Source organism: Coenobita brevimanus, chromosome 114 (genome assembly GCF_032717465.1).
Source record: "Coenobita brevimanus isolate Jiangsu-jjx chromosome 114, ASM3271746v2, whole genome shotgun sequence".
Taxonomy (NCBI): Eukaryota; Metazoa; Arthropoda; class Malacostraca; order Decapoda; family Coenobitidae; genus Coenobita; species Coenobita brevimanus.
This window is the reverse complement of record NC_137067.1, coordinates 19,580,117-19,607,521: the sequence shown is the minus strand read 5'-3', so window position 1 is coordinate 19,607,521 and position 27,405 is coordinate 19,580,117.

Genomic DNA, 27,405 nt, shown 5'->3' with positions numbered 1-27,405 from the left:
CCTTCCCTTCTCAGATAATTTACCCCCTTCTTGACTCCCCTCCCTACTTGCCCTCCATTACCCTCTCCTCTCACCTCTCACGCCGCGCTGCGCTACGGAAATTTCCCTCTTCTTTTTCCACAGATTTCATCCACTGAAATAAGCCCTATGCCCAATATTTTTACCCAATAATATATACCAAAAAAAAAACAGGTAAGTGATAGTGTTATACTCCTGAAATTGCCCAATTATCACTTGACAAAACCTCACGTGCATTCATTCGCTACGTTACCACGGTAATTTCCCCTTTGATTTATGCCTTGTAATCGATGTCTGTAATAAAAATATATATCAGAAAGGAAGGGAGAATCCTAATTGACATTTACATTCACCTGGAAGTACCTATTTCTTTTTTTATTGCCGAGATTTTCTACCTATAAAAAATTAGCCTGTAAGTTAGCAGCAGTCAGCCTAAAGTGTCATTGTCAACCCTTCCCTTCTCAGATAAGCCGCGGCATTTAGTTCCTTGTCCTCCACTGCAGAGACAACGTGTCGCACTCGCGCCCCGCCATTCCTGCCGCTTCTGCGCCCATTGCAAAGGGCCCCGTGACCTCTACCCCCAAGAAAAGTGTTGAGGCAAGCAGGAAAGGCCTCAGTGACTCTGCAGTGGCACGAGAACTTGCTGAATTGTCGATGATAATAATGGACAGCGATTTTGACGATTCCGGTGAATTGTGTGATGAGCCGGGTGAACTTATCGCGCCAGAAACAGCGACAACAAGTGCTCCTACCAGTGAATCTGTGTGTAGCTCCAAGGGAAAGGAGCCTTTAGTGCAGGAAGGAAAAGAATTTGGGAAGGGAGTGAAAAGGCGGCGTGTTAGCCCCAGAACAATGCCCCCACGTGACCCAGCCCGCCATGAGTCACGAGATCATTCACCTCCCCGTTCCCCAAGCCCCGCTTTACTCATCTCGTCATCATCGTCGGCTGAGTTATCTCCGGAGTCTTCGTCGTCGGAGTCACCACCAGCATCAACAGTGAAGGCCGGCCGTAGAGGTAGAGGTAGATCTAAGAGAGTGAGAAGTAGTGTAGCTAGTAGGGTAAGGGCTGCTACTGCTGTACGGCAACCTAGGGTCAGTGCGAGTGACCTTGACCGTGATAAGCCTCCCTCTCAGCCAACCTCCACCACCACCACCACCACCATCCCTCCACCGCCACGCCAGGGAATCCTGGACGCCTTCGCGTGGACGGAAAGGTCAGATTTTGCCCCCGAAAACCTGGTTTTCGATGAGAGCTCGTCAGGAGTTCAGCCTGCCTTCACTATGGACGAAAATGCTGAGTGTGTCGACTACCTTTTGGCCTTCCTAGATGACGAAGTCATGCAGCACATATGTGATGAGACTAACAGGTTCGAATCACAACGTGCTGCTAGTGGTACAGGTGCAGCCAAGATGCAACAGTGGACCATGCTGGGAGTGCAGGAGCTGTATGTGTTCTTTGCCCTCATGCTTCTTATGCCACACTCCAAGAAGCATGAGTTGGAAGAATACTGGTCCATGGACCCCTTACTACCCTCACCGACCTTCAACAAGTACATGGCCGGAGATCGCTTCCGGAACATCATGGGAAACCTGCACTTTGCCGATAATGATGTACCTTCCCAAACCGACCCACTCTGGAAGATCCGGGAGATTCTGAACAGAATGAAGGATAAGTTCATGTCATTCTTCCACCCATTTCAGAAGGTTGTCATTGATGAGTCCTTGGTTCTGTTCAGAGGACGTCTTCGGTTTGTCCAGTACATTCCAAGCAAACGCCATCGCTTTGGAATTAAGTTCTTTGTACTGTGCGACTGTAAGACGGGGTACATCCTTGACTTCGTCATCTATTCAGCCAGCACTGTCGATCTCGATAAAACACACCCCCTTGGCTTCTCAGGCTGTGTAGTGAAAGTGCTGCTAGAAAAGTATTTTGGTGGGAATCATGTGCTGTATACAGACAACTACTATACAGCACCGAAACTTGCCAAATACCTTTCTGAGCACGGCATTGGCTCCTGCGGCACTGTCAAAAGTAATCGTGCCAACTTCCCCAAATTCCCAGAGGCAGGAAACTCGCAGCGAGGAGACGTGCACCTACGCAAGTCTGAGAAGATGCTGGCAATACGGTGGCATGACAAGAGAGTCGTGCACATGCTCACCACCGTACATAAGGGGGAGATGAGAGACAGTGGGAAGGTCGACCGTAGGACAGGCGAACCTGTGATGAAACCTGATGCTGTGTTGGACTATAATATAAACATGCGGCTGGTGGACAAGTCCGACATGATGATTGGTGAGATCGACTGCCTCAGGAAGAATACTAGGTGGTACAGGAAAGTTTTTCTGCATCTCATAGATATGACGATGCTGAACGCCTTCATCCTGTACAAGATGAAGGTAAAGCCACCCAAGTCCTTCTCCCTGAGGTTGTTCGCCAGGACTTGTGTCCAGCAGCTGCTGGAAAGATATGGTAAGGTGCAAGCAGCAACTCCAAGGCGCCATCCAGTTACACTTCCCGACCGACTTGAGCAGAGGGCGTATATGGATCGGCACAGACTTGAGCTAATGCCTGCCACAGGGAAAAGGAAGGCTGCGATTCGCAGGTGTCAGGTATGTGCGCATACCACACGCCGCACACCTCAGCATAAACGCACCTCTTGGCAGTGCGCTGAATGCCAGGTTCCCCTCTGTGTAACCTGCTTCTTCGATTATCACAGCCAGAAGCAGTTCTAACAGTGCAAGTGTGGAAGCAGAATTATTTGGAAATAATGTGTAAATAATGTGTAAATAGCAGGTGAAAGCAATGGATGTTCAGTTCATATGATTGAACAGTGTACTATAGTTTCATCTTACTGAAAGTGACAGTGAATAACATATTGTAAGTAAAATAGAAGGGTAAATATTGAAAATAGAATAGAAAATGTAAATAGTAATGTAAGTAATTAGTAATATAAAAATATGAGTACAAATAATTTATGTTATAACAGTGAGAGTGAATCCGTGGCTCTCTACGTATTTTACTGACTGAAAAATAGAATGACTTCAGTGACAATAAAATAATATGACCGAATGAAACTTATGGAGAAAGACTCCAGATATATATAAGTGTGATATAGTAATAGAAATATAAAGTGTGAGGGGTTTTATGAATAATAAATGACAGAGTGCCTAGAGCGAACTAGCGCAAGTGCGGCGATCAGACGCGCTCGTAATTTCCATTGCTTTCACACTGTTTTTTTTTTTAGTATGGATCCCAAACTACTTGAAAATGGTAGAATAGTGTTTATAGTGTTTGTATCTGGCTGTGGTAATCATATAACGGGTTGTCGGGAAGTGTAAAGTGGAGACTTAGTTACCCTACTTCAGAGGTCTCCACAAGTCCTACGGAAACTGATGAAGGCTCAACAATCATTCCAGGAGAAAGCTGAAGGTAAGTGCTATAAGCATATATAATTTTATTATTCTAGGACTAATAACTGATTTTTAGCAAATATTTTTTGAGAGTCTGTCGGAGCCCAAATAACCCCGCGGGACACGCAAGTAATTGGTAAACAAGCCCGCGGTGTAGGGGTTAAATAACTCATTTCCACTGCTCTCACTCTTGACTTGTGTCCTTCCAACAACGTCCAAGCTTCACTTCCATACGTTAGAGTTGGTATCACAATACCGTCATGTAGTAACTTTTTCACTTCCATGCTCACTTCCCTGTTTCTTATCACTGCTTTCAAAGAACCAGCAACCTTTCTTCCCTGCTGTACCCTTTCAAGCACTTCACCCTCCAAACCTCCATCCTTACTCATCACACTACCCAAGTACTTAAACGTACTCACATTTTCCAATTCCTCACCATCCAACCTCGCTGTACATTCACTGACTTCACCTCTCTCAAAGATCATCACTTTACTCTTCCCTACATTCACCTTTAGATTCCGTTTCTTACACACTCTCCCAAACTCATCCACCAAGCCTTGCAGCTTCCTTTCGTCTTCACCCAACAACACAGTATCATTTGCAAACAACAGTACAGGGAGTTTCCAAACACTATCCTCTCTCACCAGGGCCACTCCAACATCCACTACCCTACCTTATACCTCTTTTATTACCCCATCCATGTACAGATTGAACAACCATGGAGACATGACACATCCCTGTTTCAATCCAACTTTCAAAGAGAAAAATTCACTTAGTTCACCATCCACACGCACTGCAGCCTTTGCACCATTGTACATACTCTTCACAGCATTCAACAACTTCCCATGTACTCCATATATTCTTAACACTTTCCACAATCCTTGTCTATCCACCCTGTCATATGCTTTCTCCAAATCCATGAAAGCCGCATACAACTTCTTTCCCTTCTCTAGAAACTTTTCCACTAAAGATCTATGAATGAATATCTGATCTACACAACCTCTTCCCTTCCTAAAGCCTCCCTGTTCTTCTCCAACTAATTTCCCTGTTCTTTCTCTAACTCTGTCAATAAGTATCCTACCATACACTTTTCCTATTATACTAAGAAGACAAATGCCCCTATGATTACCACACACTTCTTTTTCCCCTTTTCCTTTGTACAAGGGAATAATTATACCTGACTTCCAATCCTCCGGGACTCTACCTTCCTCCCAGGCCAATCTGCACATCTTCCACATCCATTCTACTACTCTCTCTCCCCCATGCTTCAGCATTTCACCACACACTCCATCAATTCCCGGGGCTTTCCCCAATTTAACTTTCTTCATTGCTTCCACAACTTCTATCCTACTGATTTCTTCCTGTCTTCTCACCTCCCTCCTTCTCCCAGCCATTCCCCAGCCACTTATACTCGCATTACTTCCATCCTCTATGTTCAACAATTCCTTAAAGTGTTCTCTCCATCTGCTCACTTTTTCTCCCTTCTCCACTAGTAATCTACCATTTTTATCTTTCACTCCCCTGCTAACTTCACTTCCACCCTGTCTTACTCTTTTCACCTCTTTCCAGAACATTTTCTTACACTCCCTCCACTTTACACTCAAATTCCTTCCAAATTCCTCATCCACTCTCTTCTTACTCTCTCTTACTAATCTTTTCACCTCTCTCTTTCTTTCTACATATAACTCTCTCTTCAGCCTCTCAACTTCTTCCACGCCCCTATTTCTCACCCATTCATTGTATGCTTTCTTCTTTTGTGCCACAGCCTGTCTCACCTCCTCAGTCCACCACGCTGTTCCTTGCACCCCCCTCTGTCTTCTCTTCCTTCCACACACCACATCACATGCTGCACATATTTCTTCTGTAAATATCCTACACACACCTTCCACGTCTCCCATCTGCTCCAATTCATATTTGCCCAATCGTTCCTCCACTTCTCTCTTATACTCTGCCTTTTTCTCATCCTCTTGTAACCTTTCCACTCTCCTTGCACCTACTCCTTCCTCTCGTCTTTCCCTTCTTCTATTCCTCCATCTTACTTGAATCCTAATTCTGGCCACCACCAAGTAATGGTCAGAAAGTCCACTCCCCCAACCTCTATAAGCTCTTGCATCCATTACACATCTTCGCATCCTTTCATCCACACACACATAATCAATCATTGCCTTCCTTTCATTCAGTTCACCACCCAGCCTTCTCATCATTCGCCATGTATACCTGTGGATCATTTTATGCCTGAAGAGGGTATTGGCTATCACCAACCCCCTCCCAGCACAAATGTCCACTAACGCACTCCCATTCTCATCTATCTCAGTAGGCACACCCCACTCACCAACTATTCCATCCACCTTCACATTCCCAACTTTACCATTCATATCACCGATCAAAAACACTCTCTCATTCCTTCCAAACTTTTCCATGCACACTTCTACATTTGTCCAGAACTCTTATCTCACTCTTCTAGCACGATCTTGCGTTGGCGCATACACACACACAATCGCCCACATTTGTATTCCAACTTTCAACTTTACCCACACAATCGTTGACCCAACTGATCCATACTGTCTAATGCTCTTCTTCCATCTTTTACTCACAACTATACATACTCCTTCCTTTGCCCTCTTATTCTCACCTACTCCTGCACATATACCCCATTTTCTCACACTTTCTCCTCTCCATTTTGTTTCAATTATTCCACATACATCCACTTTCGCACCCTCAAGCACCTGGACAATCTCTCTCTCTTTCACCTCATCATTCGCTCCTCTTACATTCCATGTACCCATTACCAAGTCCTTTGTCCGGTCCTTGGTCGTCATCGTTTGGTCAGTCCTTGTCCGAGGCTTCTTGTTTGTTTTTTTAGTTGTTTTCCCGGGAGGGGCACTAACCCTCCGCCAACACTTTTAGTCGCCTTTCACGACAAGCAGGGATACTGGGGGAGTATTCTTGAAAAAAAAAAACCCTACCCCATCTGAATAAAACATCCTGGTAAATACTGGTACAGGATACTAGAGGTGTTCTGGCGGCCACCAGAAGATTATTGGTGACAGTATTAACTTTGGTCCTATGACCCATATTTAAGATGAATTCACTCTTTTTTCCTTAACTAAAATAAAAGAATACGAGAGAAGACGCAACAACGTGTCAAGCATTCCTTACATATCTACAACGGTTAATGTTATTGTTCCAAGAACTTCTGAACTCATCTCACCCTGCCACACTGCACCACACTCCACCGAACATCTTCACTGCAATCACTCCTTGCGGCAAAAGCACCGCACACCACACTACCACCTTCTTAGGTAATCTGCTACCATCCTGTCTTACTTTCCAAACCGCACCAGTTTTGTATTACATACTCCTTCCTGCTGCACCACAACATTTCTCTCATGTAAGAACAAACCATATTACTTTCATAACATCCGATCGAGGTTATGTCGATAAAATGCTTTGTGGAGACAGTTTTTCTTCTCTGAGTCGAGGAAAGGTCACTTAGAAACGAAAACGCTACGAGATTGCAGGAGTTCGATAGGTCACCTTTCCATCATCGTCTAAGGGTTAATGGACTTTTTCAATCCTTGTAAGAGGACGGAACCTTCCAGAGTTAAATTGTCTGGCGGGAGTAAGAATAAGTTTCATTATACTCTTAAAACCATGTCAAAAGTCCAACGAGATATTGGTAAAATAATGAGTGACAGTCGAGCGGGTTGGAAGGGATAAAATTTTGCTTCGTTTTGGTTTAAACCCCTGACGTGCGTAAGTGTTACCGACACAACAGCGTCATGAATTTTACAACTAAAACTTTCATTTTTACAACAAATTTTCTAAACCAATGGTGCATTTCCTTCATATGCTGCAATAAACTCCATTCTTCACGTTGCACCAATAAAATTACCATGAAACGCACACCACAGGTTACTAAAGGATACTTTCAGGCGTTTATGTTCACTGTTTTGAGATGTACAAATGAAATTTTAAAGCGAAATTGCAGGCGCGATGTGTTCTGCAAGTCAAAGCAGAAAGCCAAATATACTGATACTGGTATTCACAAAAGTCACCTCATCTTCACTACTGTACGACCTGCACAACAAAAGCCATAACACACACACACACACACACACACACACACACACACACACACACACACACACACACACACACACACACACACACACACACACACACACACACACACACACACACACACACACTGTATATTGGCAGCTTGGTACATCACATACGTTAATCCAGTAACTCTGATGCTCAATTCTCCTAAGTTGCTTGATGTCCTATTGTATCTATTCATTTATCGACAGTGTGATATAATGTTATACAGAAATGGTTTTATAAAGGTTATATCAGGCGTTCTTTCTGCATAACACATCTGCAGTAAAAATCAAGTGTATTGGAGGTTTCTGCTGGGCAACGGATGACCTCCGGCTTAAACCGACATATCAAATTTCATCGCCAGAATATTTGCATAAGCCCAGAAAATGAATTCACCTGCAAACAGCACCCTGGCCAGAGAGTGACGTGACCTCTGTAATACCACACTACACACACCTGTCACTTGACCCACACTGGGGCCACACGGTTAAGGCCAGCAGCAGTATTTGTTAACTTTCTTGAGATTATGTTGTATATAATATTGTTTACAATTTCATCTGCACTCCAGCAGCTACCAAACACTTTACAAGCAAAGACTGTGCTCTAGTGAAAAAAAAAAAAAATGTAAAATTGCTATCGTAAAGTCGCCAAGATCCTTATAAGAATAAATGAAATCCCAGGAGTATCAGTCCGTCCCCCCCCCCCCACATACAGACACGTACGACCCCTAATCTTCACACACAGTAATCATACACGAGATGAGAAACACACACTAGGGAACAGATAACTTTCTTTTTCTCTCCCTCCTCCTCCTTCCCTGTGTCAGGCAGGCAGGTAAACTCATTATTAAACATCATTAATCACTTGGGTACACACACCTGACAAACGCTGGCCGATATACTAGTGCTGCTTCACTGAGTCCCACAATGCCCCATATTGCCACTGGACTGGGTTGTATTGCAGGGGCTGTGATGGAGATTGGACTGGGTTGTATTGCAGGGGCTGTGATGGAGATTGGACTGGGTTGTATTGAAGGGTTTGTGATGGAGATTGGACTGGGTTGTACTGTAGGGTTTGTGATGGAGACTGGGTTGTACTGTAGGGTTTGTGATGGAGACTGGGTTGTATTGCAGGGGCTGTGATGGAGATGCCGATTACGAAGTTCATAATTTTTTTTCACTTCCTCAAGAAGCCTTTAACTCGAGAAGGGAGCAGTGAACGTGTCAAAGCAACAATATTTGGTTCATCCCGTCGTGTTCTCGCTGGCTTGAAAGATTTGTAGCACTGTAGGACTGTCGATGTGAGTTACATAATGAACAAAGAGCTTAGGATTAATGAAAAATAAAATAAAATAACGTAACGGTGCTACAAAATCTATGTTAATGAAAATATTGGACAACTCAGAACAAGGAAAAATGACGGTGTGCAAGGTGAAGGCGACAATGATGATGGTGAGACTCAGGTTATGAAAGGTGACAAGGGATGCAGGAGGGTGTAGAGAGCTGTGGTGGGACTGGTGGTGAGAGAGAGAGAGAGAGAAAGAGAGGTGGAGGAGAGAGTCTGGGAAGGGAAAAGATAGGTACAACTGATCCTGGCACTGATAAGGGTGGGGGAGTAATGCTGGGGACAGGGAGTTAGTAATTAGAATAGGATGGGTGATAAGAGAAGGAGGCTGGCGTGGATAATGATAGCAAACCACGTTCACCCTGGCACTGCAAACTTCATATATCTTTATCAGGGATTTACTTGACATATTACAACATAGTATATTCCTGTGAGTTATTTCTTTATTTGATATCTATATAGCTGGAATACCTACATACACGATGATATAGGCCAACAGGTTCGAGTATAATAAGTAAAATAAATCGTAAAGGAAGAGGCATAATCTAAGCCAACGAGAATCCGGCTGGTAATCTGTGAAACAAGACAGGGATGAAAAATGCACCTTGCCCCTGTGGAACAGCATGTATCTATCTATCCATTGCTTGATGCCGCATCCTGTGAGGGGTGACCTGAACAGAAGAACCAGCAGGGGTTTCGTTGCAGTTATAAAGGGAGGGAAGGCAATGGGTATAGGGTAAGTTGCATGATGAAGATGGGGATGGAAAGGGTTATGGAATTGTACAGGAGCAATGGTGATGACAGTAGAAGGTGCAATAATGTGGTGTTGGTAATGCAATGGAAGTTTGATGTGTGAAAAAGCCAGGGAAGAGGGTAAGAACAGTGGTGATGTGAATGGCAATGATAATGCTATATTGTATAGACGAAAGAACAGTTGCTAATGGTTGAAAAATAAATAGGTGGATCGTGTAAAAATAAAATTTATAAGTGAAGATAACAGTGTTGGAGTGCATTAAGAGACAGACAGGTAGAAAGCAACAGCAAATTAATATGTGTAAGAAGCTGTGAGGAAGACTGAAAAAGAAAGCTTGATAGACAGGCTGAGAAAATGAAAGCAAGGAAAGATTTTTGTGACAGTGGTTGAAAGCTGTATTGTGTGATGGTTTCTAAGGCCCAACCATCCTCCTACAGTGTAGGAGGGGATCCCAACCTTTATTTACCCATTACCCCATTTTCCACACCTCCCTTCACTCATTGCTTATGTTTCCACAATTGCATTTTAGCTGCTTAACATTTTGATGCCTAGATTTTAGTTTGAATGTAGGACTTAATTAAAGGTTAGGCTAAAACCAAGAGAGTTATTGCAAGGAGTAATTTATTTTTATTATTAACACTGCTACCAAATAAACATGACTTTAAATATTCATCTCTGAATTTTAGTATAGGTCTGAAAGTCTATCATAACTGGTATGATTTTTAGATTTTTTCTTTTTTTTTTGTTACTTCCCCCATTACCCTTCACAAAAGACCAAATTACCCCACTTGGGGTAATTTACCCCAGGTTGGGAACCCCTGTCCTACACGAAGCAGATCACGCCATACGGCGACACATGTCATCACTTGGGAGCTAATATTCACTGTCCATACCGAACCACAAAGAACCTGGGTTGTCTCAGTCACTAGACGTGATCGTACTAGCGAGGATGTTTTTGTGGCGGGTCGGTGGGTCTTGAGTGATTAAAACTTCTGAAAAAAAAGTATATATATATTCCTACCCAAGTCTGGAATGAGCCTCGCGTCTTTTCGGTCAGCAGTCCATTTTACTCCTACTTGATCACAGATGCTAATGGAAAAAAAAACAGTAATAAGCTGGTGTATGATAAAAACTGTGATAATATTTGCTGCAGAATTCAACATACTTAAAGATATCAAGAACTGAGTGAAAATTGTGTGGTGAGAGGGTGTCAGTAATAATATGGTGTCGGTAATAATATGAGAACGCTAACTGAGGTGTACGGTAAGTAGAAAAAATCATGCATAAGTTCTTTTTTCCATCTTCGCCCTCTGGTTCCGGGCAGTGAGGAAATGTCAGTGAACAAGTCCTTACACTCCTGCGATGCTTCAAAATATGTACATAAATAAATATATAATAATAATAGGAAGGTAGAGCTTTGACATCGTGTATTGTAAAGGTGCGGGTAATATCAGTCTACTTATTTAAAAATCCAGTATGAAACCACTTCGCATAATTTTGAAAACGTTGACTGGACTGAGTCAATTGAGTCACTGTGTTTCGGTGGTCATGACTCACGGTATCTTTACTTATCGTGTTCAGCTGGATCCATACTGAAAACCGTAACTGTCGTTCATTAAATAATTTGGGGGAGCAGGGGGGTGGTTGCTTTCTCAGGCAGAGGAACTCCTTGAGAGTGAAATGGCTGGGAAGCATGCCGGCACGTGACTGGCTACAGCATAGCTGGGTCTTTCGGGTGTGGGCAATCAGGCAAGTTAGCTGCCTACTGCGACTGCAACACAATGGCGAGGTGTTCAGGAAGTTAGCCAAAGAAACCTTGATGGACTCTGAAAGAACAATAATGGCCCCCAGTCCCGTGCAGCCCTTAAATGGGCAGGGGGTGCTAAGAATCTCACGGTTGCCTCAATTACAATCTAATTCCTTTGTCAATGCAAAAAATACAATTAAAATTGGTAACTGGAATGTGAGAACGCTAAATCATGACGGTAAAATCGATGAGTTAGTGAAGGTTATTCAAAATTACGGACTTGATATTTGTGCTCTGACAGAAACTAGATTAACTTAAGTCGATAAGTTGGATTTGGAGGATGGTATACGTTTATTGATATCTGGTCGACAGGACGGAATGCATTATCAGGGAGTAGGATTGTTGCTGGGTTGTAAGGCAAATAAGGCTTTATGTGAGTGGGATCCTATAGATGAGCGATTGTTATACGCACGGTTTAAATCAAATCATGGCAACATCAGTCTGTTTGTGTGTTATGCACCTACTAATGATGCACTCGATGAAAGGAAAGACACATTTTATGAAAAGTTGCAAGAAGGAGTAGGAAGGGTACCTAGACATGATGTTTTGATCTGCGTTGGAGACTTTAATGCAGTAATGGGCTGTTCAAATGAGGGATTTGAGGCATGTATGGGTAAGATGGGAGTTGGTAGTAGGATGAGTGAAAACGGAGTGAGGTTTGGAAGCTTCTGTCTAGCAAATGACTTAGTCATCGGGGGCACACTCTTTCAGCATTGCAATATACACAAGACAACTTGGGTGTCGCCATGTGGAAAATATAAAAATCAGATTGATCACATCGCCATCAGTAGGAGGCATAGAAGTTCTCTGCTAGATGTTCATGTTAAACGGGGAGCGGATATTGGTAGTGACCATCAACTCAGCTTTGCAAAAATAAGATTTAAACTTAAAAATCAGAAGAAGGAAAAATCTGGTGTTGGTAGATATGATATTGTTAAGCTTAGAAGGGAAGGAGAAGAAAAGGAGGAATTCAGATTAGAATGCAGAAATAGGTTTTTGGTGTTGGAAACGTTGGAAGAGGGGGAGAGAAGTGTAGATCAGATGTGGGAGGATGTGAACAAAGTTTTGCATGAGACTGCTGAATGTACGATTGGAAGGAGACATAGCTTCAGGAGAAAGAAATGGATATCAGAGGAAACGTGGGATATGATAAAAAAAGAGAGGTGAGGCTAAATTGAGGAGTGAGATGCAATGCGTTGATGAACAAGAGATTGAATTAGCAAGAGCTGCGTACTGGAGTTTGAATTCAGAAGTAAGAAGGTTAGCTAGGAGAGATAAAAGAAGATGTGTGGATGAAAAGGTTGCAGAGACTGAAATCTTAATAAACAAAAATGATGGACAGAGTCAAAGAATAGCATATGAATCGATTAGAGAACTGAGTGGTAATGCAGGTAAACGCAAGGAAATACCAGTTAGAGACAGGGAAGGAAATTTATTGACCAAAGATGGAGATATTAAAAATAGATGGAAAGAGCATTTTGAGACAGTTCTTAATAGACCAATACCACCAGAAGAGGATATACCGTCTGCTCAGGAAGATTTAAATATAGAAACAGGAGAGTTGAGGCTTGCAGAAGTGGAGAAAGCAGTAAAACAGTTAAAGAATAATAAGGCACCAGGGGAGGATGGTTTATTTCCGGAAATGTTTAAAGTGGAGGGGGATAGATTAATAATGATCTTGACCAAGCTATTCAATAAGATATGGGTGACGGGGTTACTACCATCAGTTTGGAAGAATGGTGTAATTGTTAAAGTTCCGAAGAAGGGAGACCTGAGTGAATGTGGTAATTGGAGGGGAATCTCTTTGTCACCGATAGCTTTGAAAGTTTTCAGTAGTGTTGTTAAATAGGTTGGAGCCGGTGGTTGAGGGTATTCTGAGGGATGAACAGGCTGGTTTTAGAAAGGGACGTGGTTGCAATGATCAGATCTTTATAGTTAGGCATTTGATGCAGCAAGTTAATGAAATGAGAGTGCCGTTAAGTCTTTGTTTTGTTGATTTTGAAAAGGCTTTTGATAGTGTTTCGAGAGAGACTATGGGGAAGATCATGAGACATTATGGAATACCAGAGGAGTTTGTGAGGGTCATTATGAACATGCATGAGGACACATTTTGTAAAGTGATGGTTGATGGTTGTCTGAGTGATTCGTTTGAAGTCAAGTCCGGAGTAATTCAAGGTGGTGTTCTATCGCCTTTACTATTTATATTGGTCATTGATTACATTATGAAACGCGTTGGAACAGAAACCGGTGCAGGTATACTTTGGGGAGAGAACAGGAAACTTTTGGATTTAGATTATGCAGATGATATAGTTTTGATTTGTGATGGGCCAGAAGAGATGCAGAGAGTGTTGGACTGTTTGGTGAGTGAAGGTCGCAAGGTGGGTTTGGTTATTAATTGTGGAAAAACTGAAATAATCACTATGAATATGGAAAATGCGCAGGAATGTGTAATTGGAGGTATGGTTGTAAAGCAAGTTGATAGGTTTAAATATTTAGGTACTTATTTAGCCAAGGATGGTTCTTTGAACTTTGAATTCGAGGAAAGGTTAATGAAGGCTAATCAGGCAATGGGAATGCTTAAAAATATTTGGAATAATAACAATTTCTCTGTGCATACAAAAATCAAACTTTATAAGGTAATGGTTAGGAGTATCTTAATTTATGGACACGAGTCTTGGTACAGCACAGTGACTATGGAAAATAAATTCTTGGTGTTTGAAAATAAAGCACTTAGAAGAATATTAGGAGTTAAGTGGTGGGAAAGGATACCAAATAGTAGAATTAGAGAAATAACGGGAGTGCAGCCAATCGATGAATATGTTAGATTCTCACGATGGAAGTGGCTAGGACATGTGTATAGGAGACAGGGAATAGTACGAGGTACACCAGGGTGGGTGGCACTTGGTAGGAGAGGTAGAGGAAGGCCAAAAGAGACGTGGGTGAGGACAACGAGACGGGAAGCTGGAGATGAGTGTTGGGGAGATCTTGAGGAGTTAGCACAAGATAGGATGTGGTGGTGTGAGTTCATCGAGGCCCTATGCATCCCCGAGGGTGCCACAGGAAATGATTGATTGATTGATTGATCATATACACTTGTTGCTACCATTACGAGACAGACGGAAACACAGGGAAAAATATCATTCAGGTTGTGAGAGTACAGCTATCTATCTACAGTTTCTATCTATCTATCTATTGTCAGACACCTTACTCCCGTAAGGGGTGCCACAAACAAATCGCCTCCATGTCGCCCTGTCCCCCACCATTTCACTGCCCTGCCACCAGCTCACATCCCCCTCTCTCATATATCTCTCCACTCCATCCCCCCATCTCATCCTTGGTCTCCCCCTCCCTCTCCCCCCTCCACCTTACATACACTCTCCTCGTCAGACTCTCGCTCTCCAGTTGCTGGCAATTATTCCTTTTACACATCCGTGGTTCTGAGTTACTGAAACGAGCTTCCAAACCTTTAAACCTTTCACCAAACTCACGCCATTCTAAATCATCTTGTTTCCTTCAGATATTTTTTCTTAAGTTTGAGAGACCTCTTAAATAAATGCTGTTATCTAGCCAGTCCAACTCGAAAAGTCTCTCGTAAACTGAATATAATTTTAGGAAAGTATCAAGAATAAAACTGTGACGAAGCTATCATATAAAAAGGATTAGAATCGTTTTAGGCTGACAGGTTTGTTTATCAAGATCTCAGTAAGTTTTGTTGTTATCGAAAGAGATGTTGGGTGGCAGGGCAGTGTGTTGGAGCTAAACTACTGATCGGGAAGAAGCAAGAAGGATTCTAGATAGGGTGAGGGAACTGCTTACGGTTTTGATTTTCGCTGAATCAACATACAACCCACCGATGTCACAAAAACATCCCCGTACGAGCAGTAAAAGTATAAACTGTTGTGTATAGGAGGAGTGTTAAACCTTGAGAATGGACATAATACTGTATGCCAAAAGTTGAATACACAAAGATTTCTGCATGGATAGTGAGTACTATTGCCTAAGTGATGACATAAGGTGAGGAGCCATTAATTTGTTGCAAGTAAGGGAACGATGGGCCTTAGGAATGGATTAAGTAGTCTATAGCCAGGGTTGGTAAATGATACGGACTACTACTGTCCATATTTAATCCACTGAGGGAGAGAGTTACCAGAGCTTTTACACACGCTTTCCAAAACAACGTAGAGCTTTCCTGGCATCTACAAAGACCATAATGGTATAACAAAGAGAGTTACCAGAGCTTTTTCACACGCTTTCCAAAACAACGTAGAGCTTTCCTGGCATCCACAAAGAACATGATGGTACAACACAGACCATATAAACCACCAAGGGCACAGGTAAACCCAGTAACAAAAGTATTAAATGTAATTCTTTATTTCAACCCCAACACTAACTCTCCTAAATACAATTCCCTTACTTTCTCTTACTCACTTTTCTGTATATTTCTGTGTCTATCCATCTGTTGCTCACCTGTCTATCTACCCTCCAATTTCTATGGTTATAGCCACTGTTCATTACTTTCCGGTTCTCTCTCTCTCTCTCTCTCTCTCTCTCTCTCTCTCTCTCTCTCTCTCTCTCTCTCTCTCTCTCTCCACTGTACATCCTGAGAGAGAGAGAGAGAAAGAGAGAGAGAGAGAGAGAGAGAGAGAGAGAGAGAGAGAGAGAGAGAGAGAGAGAGAGAGAGAATCATCTTGACGCTGGTGCTATCAACTTGCAGGATATAAAAGTGCATCAGTTGAGCGAGAAAATCCAGTTACAATCATGTTACCTGAAGGCTGAGTCCCCCTGCTGTCTCCATCCATCTTAGTGTAAAGGTAAGGTGAGGCTGGGAAGGGATTAGCAAGTGATATCGCAAAAATCCTCCCCAATACGACCCTAAGCTCTGGTCACACTCCTTTCACTTCTATCAGTGTGTCAGCCTTTCCATATCAAATGTTGCTTCCTGTTCGACCACATCACTCCATGGACGCCTGTGTAATCGTCAGGATCGACTGGTTAAACTGGTTTGTTATTTCACGATCATGTCATCAGTGGGACCAGGATGGTCATACTCTTAAATGTCCTGGTCTACAGTACTTTAAACTCGCGTCCTTATACCATGAAGGGGTAATGTGGGATTTGCGGTGAACATTAACTGGCTTGAGTTCTTGACCTATTGCTTCCCGGGGCTGGGGCAGAGAGACCTATATTAGGCCAGGCACCATGTTTCTTTAGTGCAGGGGAATTACCGTGGGGGAAAGCTTTCATCAGGCATCGCCCTTGAGGAGGCCACCCTCTCTCACTGCCAAGGGAAAGGATATGCAGAGTGGGTGAGGAAGCACATTCTGTATATGGCCTCTCATGTTAAGTGGATGCCTTACTCACTCCTCCACTTTCGCTGGCCGTCTTGCTGTGTTGCTAGCTTCCTCCCTCCCCCTCTCTCTCTCCCTCTCTCTCTCTCTCCCTCTCTCTGTATGGGTAGGTGTCATCTCTCCTGCTCGCCATATTCATGCATTTCACCCCACTACCTAGCCTTTCCTCCCCCATTTTCTGTGCTGAGACTCGCATTATCACTCCTATCTCCCCTTCTCCTCTCACTGGCCTGTTATCCAATTACAGATCGTCCATTTTAACCAAAGAGATTATCGTAAATTTGCAGCTAATTTCCCGTAGCTCACTAGCAGAAAGACAATATCCTTTTTATAACACTCTTGATTTGTACCATACTCTAGTGTTAATTTCTTGTTCCAGCTCAGCATGCACGATGGAGTGATATTCATTTTAGGCCAAATTAGAGTGAACGGAGTATAGGAAGGCTTGAGAAATTCACTAGGTTGCAATACCACAGTAGAAAAACCAATATGAACTGTCTGACGGGGTAATGGTGAGCTGGGTCGACAAACACTGATTTATAGTCAAGTTACGGGCACCTGAACTACAATTTTTGCTTTATTTATTTCGTGGTGTGTGTGTGTGTGTGTGTGTGTGTGTGTGTGTGTGTGTGTGTGTGTGTGTGTGTGTGTGTGTGTGTGTGTGTGTGTGTGTGTGTGTGTGTGTGTGTGTGTGTGTGTGTGTGTGTGTGTGTGTGTGTGTGTGTGTGTGTGTGTGTGTGTGTGTGTGTGTGTGTGTGTGTGTGTGTGTGTGTGTGTGTGTGTGTGTGTGTGTGTGTGTGTGTGTGTGTGTGTGTGTGTGTGTGTGTGTGTGTGTGTGTGTGTGTGTGTGTGTGTGTGTGTGTGTGTGTGTGTGTGTGTGTGTGTGTGTGTGTGTGTGTGTGTGTGTGTGTGTGTGTGTGTGTGTGTGTGTGTGTGTGTGTGTGTGTGTGTGTGTGTGTGTGTGTGTGTGTGTGTGTGTGTGTGTGTGTGTGTGTGTGTGTGTGTGTGTGTGTGTGTGTGTGTGTGTGTGTGTGTGTGTGTGTGTGTGTGTGTGTGTGTGTGTGTGTGTGTGTGTGTGTGTGTGTGTGTGTGTGTGTGTGTGTGTGTGTGTGTGTGTGTGTGTGTGTGTGTGTGATTATTATACAACCAACTCAAGATAGACTAGGACCAACCCACATAAATCACCAAACATTCAAACATTACCACTCGCCATACCATGTGTGTTACATGAGGGATATCACACTAAATCTGGTGTTATGATATTGTGTTGGTGTTTTATGATGGGTACTGAGCCACTATCCATGTCGATTGTGGAGGCTTCCTTACACCTCTTCATGACCGATTTACTCTGTTTATTACCCTAAGTATCCTCTTCTATGTCACTTAAATCCTTCATATACCACCATGCTTAGCATACATAAAATACAAATTGATAGTGGCTAGTCGTATCCAAAAATAAATCGCTAAGGAAGAGGTGTTAGGGAGCTTTCTTTAATACTATAAAATGTGGTTCATTCCTGCTGCCAACAGACTTGTTTATTCACCTTACAAGTTCATCCCACTAGGAGGTTAATGTAGGCTACGGGGACACCTTTCCAACTGGAGAGGAATTTTCAGCCCTTTCTCTCTATTATGTACGGGTGTTTCTACAGTACCATAATATCTTTTTTAATTCACTGATATTGCCAAATGGTTTTACAGAAAAAAGACTGTTGGCAATGGAAGTGCTAGTGCCACCATCGTTACTTCCTTCGCTGCGATTTTTCTTTAATTTGGGTAAAGTTAACTGAAGGGAGCAAAGGAGAAAACGCTGTCAGTGTTACGAACTGATATGCGACCTCAGTGACAATGGTTATCAGTAATTTAAAGTCGCAAGTTTAGGATGAGATCTGCATTTCGTTCTTGCTGCCAGCCCACCCACCCAGTCTCTCTCTCTCTCTCTCTCTCTCTCTCCATGCCTCAACCTGTTTGCCTCTCTGCCTCCCTTCGTGGTTTCATTTGTCTCTGTCTCTCCCTCTCCCCTCACCTCTCTTCCTTTGTCTCGGTCTCTCCCTCCCTCCCTTTTTCTTACTCTCCCTCTCTCTTCCCTCCTTTCCATCTCCCTCACCACCCCCCTTCCCCGCACGCACAGCGCCTAAGAAGCAAACCCCGACATCCTGCCACACTGGGTGGGCAACACAATGTCACTAATGTGCTTGTCAACACCTCGCCTGTGTGTTGCTGTGTTGTCTGAGGCCCAGTGTGGTGCGTCAGTCAGGATGTGACAGGGAGGGGCTCGCCGCCACACCACCTTACTTCTTGTGCATTGTTCTTTACTACAATGGATTCACTAATGTTGTTGTTTAAGCAAGCACCGGCAAGTGGGACAGTTCCGGAAGTGTGGAGCAATTGGAAACATCTTTTTCTTCATTATTCATACACTTGCTTCCTAATGATTTAAATAAAGTTCCATACACACTAATTTTTGCCTATTTAATTTTCATGGACTATGACAATCTGACTCATGAATGCACAGCAACCAACACTGACATCTTAATTGATTTCATTGTTATGAGCGTCATCTGTCTCAAATTTACAATGCTAATTTCAAAGTCCGTGGAAATATATGCAGTAGTGGTTGCAGGACACCCTGGTTGCCAGCAATACATTTTAGAACATACCGCTATAGTTTTTTGACCCAGAAATTAAAATTGTAGTGCAACGTATCGCTCGCATGCATTTCTTCTCCATAATTCTCATCAGTGGCAGGATATCATATACAGAAACATCAGGCCACATGTCAGATGTACTCTGCGAACTCTATCAGTTGTGGCAACGTACCTTGAACTATGAATGAACTGCATGAGTATGACTACCGTATTTACGCGTCTTCATCTTATTCCCCTCACTGTGACTGGCAGCATTAATTTGACAAGATGCTAGGTTTTATACAATGAACTTTAACAAAGAAGAAAATACAAGGCTTCTACCACTCGCCCGTTACATGACACCCTCAACCTGAACCTCATGATTTACATGATCGACGTAAGAATAGATTCACTTCACTTGTCCAACACTCAGCTTATAAGTGGAGGCTGAGGGCGGTGCAGAGAGGCTCAGGCTGGTAATATACACCAAGAGGTTCACATCCATCCAGAGGCAACAAATTTCCTCCTCGGCGTCAATTATGCTGAGCAGGGGAACGTTGGCAGCCCACTAGCAACGCTACTTGGTGGTGGGGACCTCCAGTGGGCGGAGAAGTGGACAGGTGGGTGAGTGGGTAGGAGGGTTGGTGGGTGAGTGGGTAGGAGGGTTGGTGGGTGAGTCGGTATGGGTGACGTTATGTGTGGGTGAGTGGGCTGATGGGTTAGTGGGAATATGAGTGGGTGGGTGGGTGGGTAGGGTTATGGGAGGGTGAGTTGATGGGTGGGTTGGTGCGTGAGTAGGGAGGGATATGGGTGGGTCAGTGGGAGAGTGGGTGAGTGTGGAAGTGAAAAGGTGAGGAATGAGAGGGTGGGTGAGAAGTGAATGCTTTGGTTGAAAGTGAGACAGCAGATAGGTGGTTGGGTAGGTGAAAATGTGGATGGTTCGGTGGGTGACTGGGGGATAGGGAGTGGGGAGATGGGGAAGTGGGTGGGTGGGGGAAGGATGCAGCTGCGTGAAGTGCAGGGGGAGTGGGTGAGTAAAGTTGTTAAGAGAGTGGGAACGTGGCTAGGAGTGGGGAAGTGGGTAAGAGTGGAGAAGTGGATAAGTGGGTAAGAGTGGGTAAGTGGGTAAGAGTGGATAAGTGGGTAAGAGCGGGGAAGTGGGGAAGAGGGAGGAAGTGGGTAAGTGGGTAAAAGTGGGTAAGTGGGTATGAGTGGGAAAGTGGTTAGGAGTGGGGAAGTGGTTAGGAGTGGGGAAGTGGGTAAGAGTGGGAAAGAGAATGAGGACGTGGGCAGGAAAGTAAGGAAGTAGGTAGGAGGACCTGAATGTAGGTAGAGCAGACTGTAGCACCAGTCGAGCAGGACAGTACTCCCAAGGTGGATGGAAAGCTGATGACAGGGAGAGCTGGAGCTCCCGTTTCATCAGCCCTCGGGACTAGGTCCCGACCATCCCCCTTTGCTGAACTTTTTCAGTGTCTCAGTAACACAGAGAGTAGACCAGCATGCTCTCCAATACAAGTTTCTCCAACTATCAACACCAAACTACATCCACAGTACACACTACACTTCCTTCTCAAAATTTCAAAAATGGCGTCGAAAAACATAGCCTCGGAGTCCCCAGGGAGGGGGGACCATAAATGCCCCCACCTTCAGCCTCTCCCGGTGACGACTCAAGGTGCCTGGAACCACTGTCTGACTCTCTTCTTCATTTCTTCAACATTCGTGGCCTTTCCTCTAACTTTCGCTCTGTTGAGCACCACCTCTCCTTCTCTAAACCTCACCTTCTTTTCCTAACTGAGACTCGGCTGTCTGAGGCAACTGACAGCAAACCCTTTTCTGTATCCTCCTACTTTCTCTCTACTCATTTCAAAGCCAAAGGTGGCTGTTGTGTATATGTACGCAACAACTTATCTTGCTCTCGTGTTCCTGAACTCGATTCTTCTGAATTCTCTACACTCTGGCTTCGGCTTTCCTGTCATTCTCCTACTAAATATATCTGTGCTGTTTACTTATCTCCTAATTCTACTGACTATCACAAATTCTTTGACTATCTTAATTCTACGATGGAACACATTCTATCCATCTCTCCGTTCTCTGAAATCTCCATTCTAGGAGATTTCAATGTTCACCACCACCTTTGGCTCTCCTCTCCTTTCACTGATCCACCTGGTGAACAAGCCTAAACCTTTTCTACCCTTAATGACCTAGAGCAGCTTGTACAGCACCCTACCCGTATCCCTGACTGCCTTGGAGAGAGCTCCAACATACTTGATCTCTTCCTTACAACTAATCCTTCTGCTTACACTGTTAATCTTTTCTCTCTGTTGGGCTCCTCCGATCATAACCTTATCACCTTAACCTGTCCTATCGCTCCGGTATGGCCTGCGGACCCTCCAAAAAAACGTCATCTCTGGCACTTTGGAGCTGCAGATTGGGAGGCCCTCAGGCAGTACTTCTTTGATTTTCCCTGGAATGATTATTGCTTTCATGGCCATGAGCCGTCTGGGTGTGCTTTGCTCATTACGGAGGTTATTCTCTCGGGAATGGAAGCATACATTCCTTTCTCATATCCTTTGACTAACGCAAGAAAGCCTTGGTTTAATCACGCTTGTTCTAACGCTGTCCGCAACAAGGAGAGGGCTTATAAAAGGTACCGGAGCCAACCCACCCCTGAATCACATCTTTTATACATTTCTGCCCGGAATCGTGCTAAGTCTGTTCTTCGCTCTGCTAAAAATAAATTCATCCGTACAAACTGTTCTCAACTCTCCAACTCAAACTCTTCCTGCTCCCTCTGGCACCTTGCCAAAAACCTTTCTAACAACTTTACCTCATCATCCTTCCCTCCTCTTTTCTACTCTGATGGCTCTGTAGCTATTTCTTCTACTGATAAAGCAGATCTCTTCGCTCAGACTTTCTCCTCCAATTCCACCTTAGACGATTCCGGTGCTGTTCCTCCATCACTTCCCCCCTCTGACTTCCCCATGGCTAACATTAAAATTTCTTCAGCTGATGTATTTTCTGCCATTGCTGGCCTCAGTACTAATAAGGCATATGGGCCTGATGGAGTCCCTCCTGTTGTTCTCAAGAACTGTGCTTCTGTGCTTACACCCTGCCTAGGCAAACTCTTTCGCCATTGTCTGTCAACTTGTACCTTTCCTTCTTGCTGGAAGTTTACTCTCATTCAGCCAGTCCCAAATAAGGGTGACCACTCCCAACCCTCTAACTATCGCCCAATTGCTTTAACATCCTGTATCTCAAAATTTTTTGAGTCTATTCTTAATAGAATAAATTTTAAAGCATCTTCCCTAACACAACCTTCTTTCTGATCGTCAGTATGGATTCCGTCAGGGACGGTCCACAGGCGATCTTCTCACCTATCTTTCAGATTCCTGGTCATCCTCCTTTCGGGACTTTGGTTAAAGCTTTGCCATTGCACTTGACATCTCAAAGGCTTTCCATCGAGTCTGGCATAAATCTTTAATTTCCAAACTGCCCTCTTACGGTTTCTATCCTTCTTTCTGTGCCTTCATCTCTAGCTTCCTTTCTGGTCGTTCTATAGCCGCTGTTGTAGACGGCTATCGTTCTTCTCCTAGATCTATTAACAGTGGTGTTCCTCAGGGCTCTGTCCTATCACCAACTCTCTTCCTTTTATTCATCAATAACCTTCTAAGCTGTACAGTACATCTAATCCTATCCACTCATACGCTGATGAATCCACCTTTCACCTTTCCATTCGATTCCCACAACGTCCATCTCAGCAGTTACTTCAGCAGGCAAGGGATGAGGCTATGGCACACCTAATGTCTGTCTTGGCTCGTATCTCTGACTGGGGTAAAAATAATCTTGTTGTTTTTAATGCATCAAAGACTCAGTTTTTGCACCTATCAACCCGACAAAATCTTCCACAGGTATACCCACTTATGTTTAATAATACTCAATTTAATCTCACATCATCCTTGAACATGCTTGGGGTTTCATTTGCTCTGGACTTGTCTTGGAAAGATCATATTACATCTCTCGTAAAATCTGCTTCCAAGCGATTGGGTGTGCTAAGCCGACTCCGTTCCTTCTTTGCCCCTGCACAATTGTTGACTCTATACAGGGGTTTTATCCGTCCCTGTGTGGAGTACAACTCTCATGTGTGGGGAGGCTCCCCATATACAGCTCTTCTCAATAGAGTGGAGTCAAAGGCTTTTCGTCTCATTAACTCTCGCCCTCTTACTGACTCCCTTCAACCTCTGTCTCTTCGCTGCAATGTTGCATCTTTATCTCTTTTCTATCGCTACTTCAATGGTCACTATTCCTCTGAACTGTCTGCATGCATTCCTCCACCTCTACGACGGGCGCGTAGCACCCGTTTAGCAGCAAACTCTCACCCCTTTTCTGTCCAACTTTCTAATGCAAGAGTTAACCGTTACTCCCAGTCCTTCATTTATGCGACAGGTCAACTCTGGAACTGTCTCCCTCTGTCTGTATTTCCTGCTTCCTATGATCTCCAGTCTTTCAAACGCAGTGTGTCCAGGCATCTCGAAATGAATGGATCTTGAATTTGGCTCTCTCTTGTATTTTGCTTTTCTCTTGGAAGGAACAGTTTTGCGGGCTCATGGCCTTTGGTTCCTTCTTCCTCACATAAAAAAAAAAAAAAGAGATGGGTGGGGAAGTACAGTAGGTACGGTGGGAATACTAATGAGCTGAGTACAGGGATATGCGGATAGCCTTTGTGGGTGGCAGGGCAGAATAAAGGTACGTTGGTTGCTTAAGTGTGTGTGTGTGTGTGTGTGTGTGTGTGAGAGAGAGAGAGAGAGAGAGAGAGAGAGAGAGAGAGAGAGAGAGAGAGAGAGAGAGAGAGAGAGAAATGCTTCCTCTTGATTTAGACACATGGCAACAAAGGCACTGCTGGATATGGAAGGGTAATCATTCATGAGGATTCGTGTATATAATCAGATACCCACAGTAAACTGTGTTGTGCCTTTAGCTACCACTGACACACACACATATAAACAGGAACACATGCACACACATGCAGAAACTCACACACACACACACACACACACACACACACACACACATATGCACAAGCAGACAATCAGGAATACATACATATGGCCATATATAGCCACAAACACACTCACAGCAGGAAGCATTCAGACAAGCAGGTGTGTAGTAAAAATGAGCCCGTGAAATCCGTAGCTCGGTGGTGGTGGTGGAGCATCAACAACATCAGCCTCATCCTTTGTTCTTGCTGTTCTCTTTTCCATTATTTTTTCCTTAATGCTGAATAAGCTTTTCTGGGGCCGTTAGTCCCCTCCTAGTTACCACAGTTTTTGGTCCTCTGTTCCTTGCTTCTCCAGGGCTGAGATTCATAAACCTGCACAACCATTTCTTTCTCTTAATTAACATTCTTGCAAGAACAAGGAGCTTGGAAGGGTTCTACACTCTCCTTGTTTTCCCTCCAAACACAAATCACAGTTACGGAAGGCAATGAATTCTTTCTCTTAATTAACATTCTTGCAAGAACAAGGAGCTTGGAAGGGTTCTACACTCCTTGTTTTCCCTCCAAACACAAATCACAGTTACGGAAGGCAATGAATAGTAAGTGGTATATAAATACAGTCCCTATTTTTTCCTCTCATTTCAAAGTCCTTTCTTCTCGTTTTTTCTGTGATCATCAGCTCCTCATGCTTTTTTGCAATATATTTTGACCCTTAGTCACCTCTCCAGCTCTACTTCCTCCTTTCTCAACTGCCTCAACTGCTACTCGCATCCCTTGTTCCCTCTTCCCTTTGTTTCCTTTCCAGACTCCACCTCCTCCTACTCCTCAGGTTCTCTCGGTGTAAACGTAGACTCAGCACAATTAACAATATTTACATTGGAGTGATGCTGCCTTATGAACGTCCACCCATCCATTGCGTCTTAATATCGCGAGCTGTACTCCGTTAACCTAACTTGGCCTAACATTGTAATCTCAATTTTAAATGCTGGACTGGAACAATAGATTATGGGAGAAATGGAGTTCCCCCGAGCTAAGCCCTGTATTGGACTATATAGCCCCGCTAGGGTTACAGGAGGGAGCTACCCCTCCCGGCACGGCAGCCCGGGCGAGGCTCGAACTTGCTGGAACAATAGATTAGTGCTAGAATATAGTATTGTCTCAAACGTGTTATATGAAGTAGGTAGGAGTGTACTATCGACATATTCTACCAGACCTTCCCCTACCTCGACTTTGACCCCGCGTCCTTCACACACCAACATGGACACACGATTTTTCGATTCCCATCTATCCCTCTTACCAGCGAGGGCAGGTCCAGGCGTAATAAACTATGGCTGATAGTTTATTAGTTCTAATTTCCTGCGGCTCATCCATAGCCGGGACCAGAGGGGGCAAGAATCGAATGACACGTGACTGGATTCCACCGCGATCAGACAATAACAATGACAAGGATGGAGATGGTACAGGAGGGAAAGTGATAGCTAACACTAACCAGTTTTCACGAAGTGCAAACAGGGAAGGAGTGTTTATATAAAATGTAAAGTATGTGAAAGGTGAAGTATTGTGTTCGTTGCGTTTATGTGCGCCTGAGTCTACAATGTCAACAGTAGAAATGAACAGGCAAGACATTTTGTAACAGCACTCAATCCAAACATCTGTCAAGGCGCTGCCTTTAACTCTGTTTTCTGGGGAAACGCATTACGAGATATGTATGCTAACCACCGAGCCACAGCAACTGCTTCACGATATTGTAATTGTTCAATTGGAAGAATTATATTTATATATTTTAAATATTGTTTAGGATACAACATTTTTGGCCAGATGTGAACCTTTCTCAGATATTTTAACGAACAAAGTCACCAAATATAGGTAATAATGCTTGTACTTGAACAACTCTCGTCACTATGTAATTTTGATACTAGTCGGACCTTCCTCGAGACCAAGGAGTCCTATGTTTCACACACCTTCACAAGTGTACTTAGGCATTAATACCCACAGTCAATTACTGAATGCCTGCTTGGTCTATCCTACGGTATAATTCCTCTTTATGTAATCAAACATTAGGTCGAAAAATTTTCACTGATAATAGAGCTAGATGAACAACTTTTTTAACAATTTTCTTTTAATGCTCTTATGTAGTGATTGAGAGAGTTTGACAGAATATTCTGGTACTTTAAGATTTGACACCACATATATGTGCAAGACAGGAGACGGAAATATAAGTTTAATATGTTAAAAGTATTCTTATCACGTTCGCTGGTACACACAGTTGTAGGGAACGAAAGCTGACATATGAAAGATTCGCAAAGGCAGATGTAAATGCATAAAAGCTGTCGCTTGTCTCGGAACGGACAGACAAACAAAAATCCCTTCCAAGATAACTGAAGTTTTGGGTAATACAAGGGTCAGATCTGCATATGTCGGGCACTCGGGTGTTGCCTTCAAGCCTGTGAATGCCACCATATTGCTGGAGTGACCTGAGTAAAGAGATGTAGCGACCCTTGCAGTCCTGACGTAAGCCTGGTTTCCTTACATGGCAAACAGCTCTGTTGGACTTTTTCAAAGCCCGTCAACTTCCCACGGTTTTCGGTCATCCTCTGGAAAAGTTTTCACTGGCCCCGGCCGACCCTTGCCTCGCTGGCAGGTCACTAAACTGGGATGAATGAACACCATCCCCTGCCACCCGACACGACCCCCAGCTACCAGGAATCAGGCTTGAACGAATCAGAGATTAAATAATTATCTTCAGTTTAGTTCGAAGATTATTTTAACTTTGCAAAATATAACAGAAATCTTAACTAAACTAAAGCATGTCGTAGATGGTTCACGTTTCCTCAAGATGTTTAATAAACTTTGTATATAAATAATTTCCTAGCTGTACGAATTCGAAGTCAAACTAGTTGCTTAAAAATCTGACAGTGCATCATCAACATCTCAAACTGTGTCCAGACATTCCCTCTCCTTCCCACCCTCTCACATTCATTCTTTTGTCCACTTGC